Here is an 11514-nt window from a genome sequence, read left to right on the forward strand (position 1 = left end):
GCCGACTCGTATCAGCTGATTGAACATGAAACGTCAAATAAAATTGTTGTAATTGTGAAATGTAAACAAACATCTTGTTCTGATTGGCCGAAGCTAAATCGCTGCAAATTTAAAGCTGTAAACAGATACAACGTTTGGGTAAAGTTTTGTGTCGTTTTGGCCGTTTTTACTCTGTTGGGCATGATGCCGAAAAATTCAAATTCATTTGAAATATATGCCGGCAAACAGATAAACGCTGGACTTTGGTATCGTCGTCGCCCTGTTGTTGTTGTTTTTTTTCTCGACGCCCAACGCAAAACTTTAATCAAACCAAGGCAAATATAGAAGGTAGCCGATTCGGCGAATTGCTACAACAAAGCAACTTTTGCCGTAACATAATACGTCAAAATTTGTAAAGAAAATCAATTCGCCTTGGCGCTTAAATTTGCAGCGATTTAGCTTCGGCCAATCAGAACAAGATGTTTGTTTACATTTCACAATTACAACAATTTTATTTGACATTTCATGTTCAATCAGCTGATACGAGTCGGCTACCTTCTTTAATGTGCCTTGAATCAAACGTTGCATCTGTTTTCAGCTTAAGCGCCAAGGCGAATTGATTCTCTTTACAAATTTTGACGTATTATGTTACGGCAAAAGTTGCTTTGTTGTAGCAATTCGCCGAATCGGCTACCTTCTATATTTGCCTTGACTAGTGCTCTGTTCCAGAACCTGCAAGAATCTACTAATTTTTACTACGATAACATTTTTTCCTTTATGTTATCGGAAAAAATAGTAAAAATTAGTAGATTCTTGCAGTTCTGGAACAGACCACTAGTTGTCAAAATTCAGTAATGGCTATATTACACCATATGATTTTTCACATGTATGTTATCACTTTGGGTATACTAATATACAGACAAGAGGCTCAGTTCTGTTTCTAAAAAAAGTGAAATGAAAACATTTATAATGGAAAAAACTGTCAAATGAAAAAATTATAAAGGAAATATTTTTCATTTCAAATTTTCCATGGTAGAATGATAAAAGGTAGTCGCATCTGCCAAATTCAGGTAAATACAACCCTGTATGTCTGTACGGGAGCGTGTCAAATACAGAACAACAACAATGTGAAATGACATTTCATAACAAAAGTCAAAAACATTTATTTGTGATTATTTTTATGTTATATTCCCATGGCTGGTAAGGCGCACATATAAAAACCAATTTCAACACCACAAAGTCTCAACAACCCCACACTTCTAGATGCTGCGGAAACGAAACGATTGGGAAATTAATCAAAATAACAAAAGAATCTTCATGCAACAACACCGAATATATGTATTTATATGAAGTAATTGACTGTGGAAACTTCTTGGATTCAATCAAATCGAATGCACAAAGTCAAGGATGACATACATTTTGGAAAAGCCGCAGCTGCATCAATTTCAAACAGATTAACTACAGCCGCATCGACATAATCACATAATTATTAATGAATGGACCGGTCTGTGGTAAGATATGCGGCGCCAGCGTGGTACGAAAATTTTAGTAGTAGAAGAATATCCAAACTTGCCAGAATGTCGCCCTTGGACAGCGTGCATCCTCATTATATTCATGAGGATACGAAGATTTTACCGATAAATCAACACAACAAGATGTTGTCGATACAGTCAGTACCTGTTTATGTTTTTACCGCCGTGAGCATTCCCGTCACGACATGTGGACAGGCTTCCCCATCCAAGCAATTTAGTAGAGATTTGCATGACCTAGAGAGAGAGGTCCAATGGTATAAACGAGAATTTCTAGATCAAGACTTTCAGGCCGACTTCAATAGCATTCATACTTACGCAGTTGCGCAGGCCTACAAAGGTACAGTGGTTTTAGCCCAGTTAAGATCCGGGCGATGCAGCCGCCCATATTGGGCCCGAATTGATGCCACGATACCCAACACATCCCCGGCATGTGTATTGGGACCACACAATACGTTGCATGTTTTCAACTGCCCAGCTAGCCCCACTCACCAGTCTCTTGATTCTTTAAGGTTGCAGAATTTTTGAATCTGGATACAGAGGAACCAAGTACCAGAATAAAATATACTAACAAACCTGTTTGTGATGCTACAACAACACAACAATATATATTGAGAATTGCCTTCTGACCAACACCTTCACCACAACAACAGCAACTATTGGCTGTTGTCAATATTGCACCGAATCAGCAAGAACAACAAATACCTATGCAAACACAAACATTCACGACCATTCCCACAATTGGCTGGGTCAAATCATCAATATTCCAAGCTGACGTTTCCAGTGTTACAGCCATGGTTAAATAATGTGTAATAGACTATTGAGATAGTCTATTACATAGGATACACCACACTGAAAAGTTTAGACAGACAATTCCTGACATCATTACTTTTATAGATATAAAAATCTTGCTCATTCTTTGTGAACTTCTATTAATAAAAAGGCATAACAAACGTTGTTTCACTTTTTAAATTTATATTTATTTATTTATATTGAAACTCAGTTTAACCGCTTTGCAGGAGTAAATGCTTTGGTTTCTTTCCTAGAAAAGTCCCAGACCTTAAATAGATTGCCATCATTGCCAATTTTGCATAAACCAGACACCAAATTTCGGCATTTCTTCGTTAGGCAGAGGGCAGTAATTATCTTTCATTTGGATTCGTGAGACAACTTAGCCAGAGTATGAAGTTTGTCCAAATCTTTGCAGGCTGGCTGTGTAAAAATACAATGATTATCATCAATTACTTCATGTTTTTGCAAAGCTCCAACGGTTGGAGCAGTGTAGGGTACACCAACAACAAAATCAGCATTTTAAATATGTAAATCGCTTGCATTTTTTGAAAACTGGATTGATTATAACGATTTTTTTCGTTTCAATTTAAAACAAATTCAAATGCAAATTTAATTTTAACTGACATTTATAGATACATATGTACATGTAAACACACATATAAACATTCTCTGTCAAATTCATTTTGACAATGAATGTACTTCAAATTCAAAATTTAAAAAAAATTTGAATCATATGTTAGCATGAAACTACCTTTATTCTTGTACCATGCAAATTTTCATAGAACAAGAATCCAGCCCATGGTCTTATGTTTACATTTACGAGATCCACTCAATTTCAACTGTCAACGAAATCCAATGGATTTCAGATGAGATTTAATTTAACGTATACGCAACGGAATTTACAGTTGAAATCCACTCGATTTCGTAAATGTAAACTCATTGTTACAGTTCCTTATACGCAAAGGAATTGACATTTGAAATCGAGTGGATTTATTAAACATAAAGGAAAATCTTTTATCGTAGTAAAAATTTGTAGATTTTTTCAGGTTCTGGAATAGACATATAGATAATCATGGCGGAATAAAGAGGTGTTAGCAGTTAAACGTCCAAATTTATTCACAATAACGCATTACTGTGATTGCTCGTTTACGTTTTGTAGATGATTTTATTCACAATAATGAATATTGACAAATAAGCTTCGTTCCCGTACTTTTTAATGGTAAAACTCGTAAAAGAGAAAAGTGCAAAAAATTTGTTCTCACACACAAGTTTTTTGAAATAGTTCGGGAACGGAAAAATGGAAAAGACGTCAAAAAAACTGGAACAAATGTCAAAGTCGGCGTATCAGCCAATCAGACGCCGGCAACCATGTTACTATTTTTTTACTCGCCCAAATTTGTCGTGTAAAAAGTTTTTAAAGAGAGCGACATTCAGCGCCATTTTTGTTTAAAGAGAAGTAAACATTTTACAACTTTTTTGTGTACGGGAACGCTTTTTCGAGTAAAATGTGTAAAAGTCGTAAAAATTGTAAAAACTTTTTAGTTCTGGAACACAGCTATAGTGTAGTACCTGAATTAAGACCTCGACACATAAGAAGCTAGGGATAGGTAATGTAAAGCAATAATCGATTTTTCGACTTTTCGGTCTAAAACTAAAAATGCGATTTTTCGGTCTTGCGATTATTTCAGTTGTCTTAAAACTCGACTTTCGACTTTTTCATAACCGCAGAAAATCGATTATGATCGATTATTAGTCGATTTTCGAGTTTTCTTTTGAAAATGTAAAACCGCCAAGTCAGCAACTAATGACAAACTCGAAAATCGATCACAAGATAATCGATTATGCGATTTTCCCTCCAACCAAAAGTCGACCACGATTTTTAGACTTTTAACTGCAAAAAGTCGACTAATCGATTAATCGAAAGTCGACTTACCTATCCCTATAAGAAGCATGGCATTCTTGCTTAAGTCATGTCTGATAAAAGACTAAAGACCATGTTCGACGTAATAAAAAGATTTCAGAATCACATTTGAATAAGGTCGAACTTGGTCTTTAGTCATTTACCAGATATGACTTAAGCAAGAATGTCATGCTTCTTATGTGTCGAGGCCTTTATTGTGTCACACATATAACTAACCTAAGCCTAATTTACACTTGCATCTAAAATATAAAAATACATAAAATATGGCAAGCAGTACCGCCAGTACCACCTCGGGCAACAACAGCAGTACGACCTCGAACAGCAACCGCGCCCGACGCTACCACCAACGCTATGGGCGGTACTACCAACCATACCCAAATTACCAACCCTTCACCTTTTTCTGCGGGGGGAATCGGGTTCAGGTAACGCCCGCATATCGGAGCTACCGAAATTATTCCAGAAACAAGAATGGTAATGGCAATGGTGGTCAACCAGCTGGCAACCATAATGGTCCACCCATTGCCAATAGTATTGGCAATGGTGGTCAATCAGCAGGCAATGGAGTCAATGGTGATTTTGATGATCAATTGAAGGAAATAGTGATTGATTCTAATTTACACTTGCATCTAAAATATAAAAATACATAAAATATGGCAACAACAGCAGTACCGCCAGTACCACCTCGGGCAACAACAGCAGTACGACCTCGAACAGCAACCGCGCCCGACGCTACCACCAACGCTATGGGCGGTACTACCAACCATACCCAAATTACCAACCCTTCACCTTTTTCTGCGGGGGGAATCGGGTTCAGGTAACGCCCGCATATCGGAGCTACCGAAATTATTCCACCAACCCTAAGAAATACAAATACAGAAACAAGAATGGTAATGGCAATGGTGGTCAACCAGCTGGCAACCACAATGGTCCACCCATTGCCAATAGTATTGGCAATGGTGGTCAATCAGCAGGCAATGGAGTCAATGGTGATTTTGATGATCAATTGAAGGAAATAGTGATTGATTCTAATTTACACTTGCATCTAAAATATAAAAATACATAAAATATGGCAACAACAACAGTACCGCCAGTACCACCTCGGGCAACAATAGCAGTACCACCTCGAACAGCAACCGCGCCCGACGCTACCACCAACGTTATGGGCGGTACTACCAACCATACCCAAATTACCAACCCTTCACCTTTTTCTGCGTGGGGAATCGGGTTCAGGTAACGCCAGCATATCGGAGCTACCGAAATTATTCCACCAACCCTAAGAAATACAGAAACAAGAATTGCAATGGTGGTCAACCAGCTGGCAACCATAATGGTCCACCCCCATTGCCAATAGTATTGGCAATGGTGGTCAATCAGCAGGCAATGGAGGCAATGGTGATTTTGATGATCAATTGAAGGAAATAGTGATTGATTCTAAACGTTTCAATGCAGAAGTACAGTTTATTTTTTTAATATATTACATAAATTTGAAATATATATACAACGTTTTTTCCTAAATTGGAATTTTTTTTTAATTTTTACATTAATTTAATATATATATATATATATATATATATATATATATATATATATATAATAAAATATTTACTTTCAAATTGAAATAAATTTTTTGAATTTTTAAATTAATTTAATGTATATATAAATTATATATACTAATCCAATATTTAATTTCAAATTGAAATATATTTTTTTAATTGTTACATTAATTTTAAATGTATATACAGTGGCGACCATATAATTAAGAACGACAACGTATTAAAAAGTATTTGACTTGCTACGTTCCAAATATTTGAATATTTATATGGAATAAAATTTGTAAATAAAGTACACGGTAAGCACTTTCAAATAAAGCCAAAACATGTTTTAATTCCCCCTCGTTTATACGAAAGAAACCACGATTTATTAAAATAGTTATAAATCGACCTGGCCACATAATTAATACCCTAGACAGAGGGCAGAGTTAATTTGCATTAAAAATGTCCTAATTTGAATTAATTTTTCACCCTGACAGACGATAGTATCTGCATTTATGAAACAGCTGTTTGTCTTGTTTGTACCCAGCAGACCATTTCATAAAGCTTTACAAAAGTTCGCCAAAATATGCGAAAAAAAAACCGTTTCTATCTTTGAAATTTTCACCACGATGAAGCAAAAATAAATTTAATTTATTCGCGATATTTTTGAGTCTTTTTATATCTATTTATATTATAAAAATATTGCAAAACTTTAAAGGAACATTTGAGGAAGATATAATTTTCGATAGAATTGGTATGGTGGGTAATAAACTTTTTTGTGAAAATAAAAATTTGAAAAATAGATTTGTTAGAAGGCGTGAAAAACGATTAGCTGCTATTCTACTCGCGAAAGACCACTACTTATTTTGAAGAAACGCGAAAATTGCTGATTTGCTTTCCCTTTTTATTTTCCTAAACATGGAAATTTGACAAAAGACAAATGATTTTCAACAGCATTGCCATATTGAAATAGCTAAATTCAGTTTAAATTTCCTTTGATTTTGTGCATTAAGAATGTGGATAATGCACGAATTAATTTGAATTAAGGCAGTTAATGCAAATTAACGCTGCCGTCTGTCTTGGGTATAAGAACGATATAACTAAAGGTTACTTAAAGGTAATTTTCATACACAATATGCGAATATATCGTTATGTATTTTAGAAATCGGTTACTTTGATTAATTTTTGGTATCAAATGTCCTTCAATGGTACACATTATTGAGTTTAAGTTTGATAATTAGGACATACATAACGTTTTCAAATATTTGCCCATAATTTGACGAATTTATTTTATTTTTGTGATCTAAAACCACAGATTTGGCTTCCTCCCATCCCCTTGATGACGCTATAAACGATACCCTGTGATTGTCGTTCCATAGTCTTAAATTGGTTTTTACCCCAATTCTTTGAGCCCTTTACGAGGAAATTGTCTGGAAAATAATTTCGAATGAGCCATTTCCACCTTATAAAGCGGTAGGATTTTTGTCTGCAGGTAATAAATAAATTTATAAAATATAGAAAAAAAGGCGCCGGGTAACTAAGACTCGCCTAATGTAAATTGGGAAAAAAAATTAATTAATTTACTTCTTTACATATTAATCAAGTCTTAAGCTTGGTTTACATTTACGAAATCCACTCGATTTCAACTGTCAAATCCATAGATTAAATGTCAAATGAAATCCAATGGATTTCAGATGAGATTTCATTTGACGTTTGAGCTATGAAATTATTAAGAATTTTCACTATTTTTTTTCTGGGGAAAACGGAATACATGTATTTGGGGATGAACGATTCTGAATTTGGGGATGAGGCACAGAAAAATACTGGCAACACTGATTTCAACCATCAACTCATGGCATGGTACAAATCATGGTACAATAATTCATAGGTAGGCCAGGTATGAGAATCGCCAAAAAAATACAACCCTGTCGCTATGGCTTAAAACGTCAAAATTGTTTTGATGAATGATAACGGATGAGTAAACAAAGAAGAAGAACGAAATGTTGAAATGAAAACAAAACAGAGTTGTATTTTTTGATCAATAATAAATATCAACTCTGCATGTCAACACGGTTTTGACAGATTAAGCCATAACAAAAAAAAAAATTGTAATCAGCTGTTAGCTGTGGCCTACCTAAGAATTATTGTACCATGGTACAAATCATGGTACAATTACTTAGGTAGATGCCTCAGCCCAGCTGATCGAATCTAAAACGTCAAAAAACTAGGAATTCGCCATGAAAAATCAATTAAAAAACCGTATGATTCGGTAAGTAAGAGATAGCATGTGTGCACTTTATAGACAAACACAAGCGATAAAAAGAGACAACAAGAGATCATTTGGCGAAAATTTTGACATTTTACATTACAAAAAAAGTTGCTTTGTTGTAGCAATTCGCCGTTGTTTCCACCTATTTAATTGTACCCATGGCCCAATTATAAAGGTCCTCTCTCAAAAACAAATGATTTTGATTTTAGCTGTCAAAATTCATATTTGTCATTTGAATTCGCTGTGAGGTAGAGAAATGTCAAACTGTAGAGGAACAGCATGGCCCAATTATAAAGGTCCTCTCTCAAAAACAAATGATTTCGATTTGAGCTGTCAAAATTCATATTTGTCATTTGAATTCGCTGTGAGGTAGGGAAATGTCAAACTGTAGAGGAACAGGTAGATGTATATCGAAAAAAAAAAACATATCAACTTTATGTTGTACACGTAAAATGTCAACATTTGTTGTGTTTTGTATTAGAATTTAATTTACAATAACTTATTTTGGCAGTTAAAGATCGATCAGCTGGTATTTTCTGTTACGCCAAACAAAAATCACTTAATTGACAATAAAGAAATTCGCCTCAAACATATTCCGTGTCGGCGAACACAAAATTTTCGCCTTTGTTTATGAATTTAGACCATGGTACAATAAGAAAGGTAGATGCATCGGCGAATTGGTACAACAAAGCAACTTTTTTGTAATGTAAACTGTCAAAATTTTCGCCAAATGGTCTCTTGTTGTCTCCTTTTATCGGTTGTGTTTGCCTATAAAGTGTAGACATGCTATCTCTTACTTACCGAATCATATGGTTTTTTGTTTTGATTTTTCACGGCGAATTCCTAGTTTTTTGATGTTCTAGATTCGATCAGCTGGGCTGAGGCATCTACCTTTCTAATTGTACCATGATTTTGACTTTTTAAATCTTTGTTTTTGTTTGAATTCGCTTGAGAGAGGACCTGTATAATTGGGCCATGATTGTACCATGGTACAAATACACAGGTAGCCGCATCGGTAATTGTTGGTAACATAAGGTGTCAAAATTTGACATCAATTGAATGCACTTGACACATTATGTTACCATCAGCTGGCATGATAATGCTACCTGTATTATTGTACCATGACTCATGGCCCAATTACAGGTCCCCCAGCAAAATCAGATGATTTCGATTTTAGCTGTCAAAATTCATATTTGACATTTGAATTCGCTGTGAGGAAACACAGAAACAGGTAGATGTATCTCTAAAAAAGGAAATAAATTAACTTAATGTTGTAGACGTAAAATGTCAACATTTGTTGTGTTTTGTATGAGAATTTAATTTACAATAACTTATTTTAGCAGTTGAAGTTCGATCAGCTGGTATATTCGGTTTTGTCAAACAAAAATAAATCTTTTTCAACTTTTCCTCGGAAAATGTTTTATATGTATCTACCTGAATTGAAATTCGCCCCAAAAATTTTTTTTCGCTTTGTTTATGAATTTTGACATTTAAAATCTTTGTTTTTCTTTGAATTCGCTTGGTGGAGGACCTGTAATTGAGCCATGCATCAACTGAAAAACTTCATCGTGTAAACCATGGTACAATTAAATAGGTAGAAACAACGGCGAATTGCTACAACAAAGCAACTTTTTTTGTAATGTAAAATGTCAAAATTTTCGAAAAATGATCTCTTGTTGTCTCTTTTTATTGCTTGTGTTTGTCTATAAAGTGAACACATGCTATCTCTTATACTATGTTTACATTTACGAAATCCACTCGATTTCAACTGTCAATTCCATTGCTCAAACGTCAAATGAAGTCCAATCGATTTCAGATGAGTTTTCATTTGACGTATACACAAAGGAATTGACAGATGAAATCGAGTGGATTTCGTAAATGTAAACATAGTCTTACTTACCGATTCATATGGTTTTTTGTTTTGATTTTTCATGGCGAATTCCTAGTTTTTTGACGTTTTAGATTCGATCAAGATCTATTTAACAGTTCACGTAAGTAGCACAACAACAACTCATTTTTGGCGGAAAATTCTTCAATATGTCAAAATGTTTGTTTACGTTTTCATACAATTTATTCACAATAACAAAAAATTTGACAGATTGAAACCAATCAGCTGGACGTTTTACGCCACCTTATTGTTTCATCATGGATTCGATCAGCTGGGCTGAGGCATCTACCTTTCTAATTGTACCATGGTATTTGTGAACGACATGTTGAACTAGATTGTGAATCGTTCGTTGATCGTACGGTCACCGACTGATTATAGTTCAGTGAACTATTGAACTATAATGAACTATATCCACTGATCTAGTTCATAAGCTCTTTTCAATGAATCGTTCAATTGAACTAGTTCGTTCATGAACTATACAACTCTAAAGGGTTGTTTACACCATCTATCAATGTCGTATGAGATGTCAAATTTTCTACCTGCGAATGTTGTACACATAAGCCTGTTCCTTTACGTGCAAGAATCTTCAAGTTTTGCCACTTTTTACTCGAAAAGCGTTCCTTTACTTCAGACACCATACAATTCATATGGGGGTAGTTTGCAACTTTCACTACTTTTGCCGGTTTTACTATTTTCAAAAGTAAAGGAACAGACCAATAGTGTGACCACTATGAAAATTTTCATCTATCAAAATGATTTGGCAACTCATATGTACATTTTTCATTTAGGGAGCGCTCTATTTGATACGGCATTCTCGTATGTAAACATAAATTTGTCAGCTGTTTTCTGGCATTCTCAAAAAAAAAAAAAAAAATGAAAAACAAAATCTTTTAAAAAAGAAAATGGAAAGTTATGCATATTAAAATATTTAGAAAAGTAAATAAAGGGTGTTTATAATGTTATTTTCAGATCGATTGGTCGAAAGAAGCAGTCTTGGAAATGATTGCTTTGTGGCAAAAACATGAATGCCTCTATAACCCCAAAAACCTATTCTACCACAAACATGCTACATATTCATTTTCCTTCAACCAAAATTAAAATTTGCCCATGGCAGAACTACCAGGTAGTGGTATCACACCAGCTGATCGAATATGAAAAGTCAAATCCCTTTATAAAAAAATTATTTTTGTTGTAATTTCCCCAACAACATAAAGAAAGTTTTGACATAACATATTCAAAATTTTACGATGCCACTACCTGGTAGTTCTGCCATGAATTTGCCCAAATTTGCAACTCAACAATAAATGTAAACAATGACAAAAACAGTTGTTTTTATATTTATAGGTTATGTCATACGAAAATAACACTTGTAGGTATGAACGCACAAATTGAAAGTTGTATGGATCAAGGCACATTAAAGAAGGTAGCCGACTCGTATCAGCTGATTGAACATGAAACGTCAAATAAAATTGTTGTAATTGTGAAATGTAAACAAACATCTTGTTCTGATTGGCCGAAGCTAAATCGCTGCAAATTTAAGCGCCAAGGCGAATTGATTCTCTTTACAAATTTTGACGTATTATGTTACGGCAAAAGTTGCTTTG

This window comes from Musca autumnalis, unplaced genomic scaffold (assembly GCF_047663935.1).
Source record: "Musca autumnalis isolate F117 unplaced genomic scaffold, ASM4766393v1 scaffold_4, whole genome shotgun sequence".
NCBI classification, from domain to species: Eukaryota; Metazoa; Arthropoda; class Insecta; order Diptera; family Muscidae; genus Musca; species Musca autumnalis.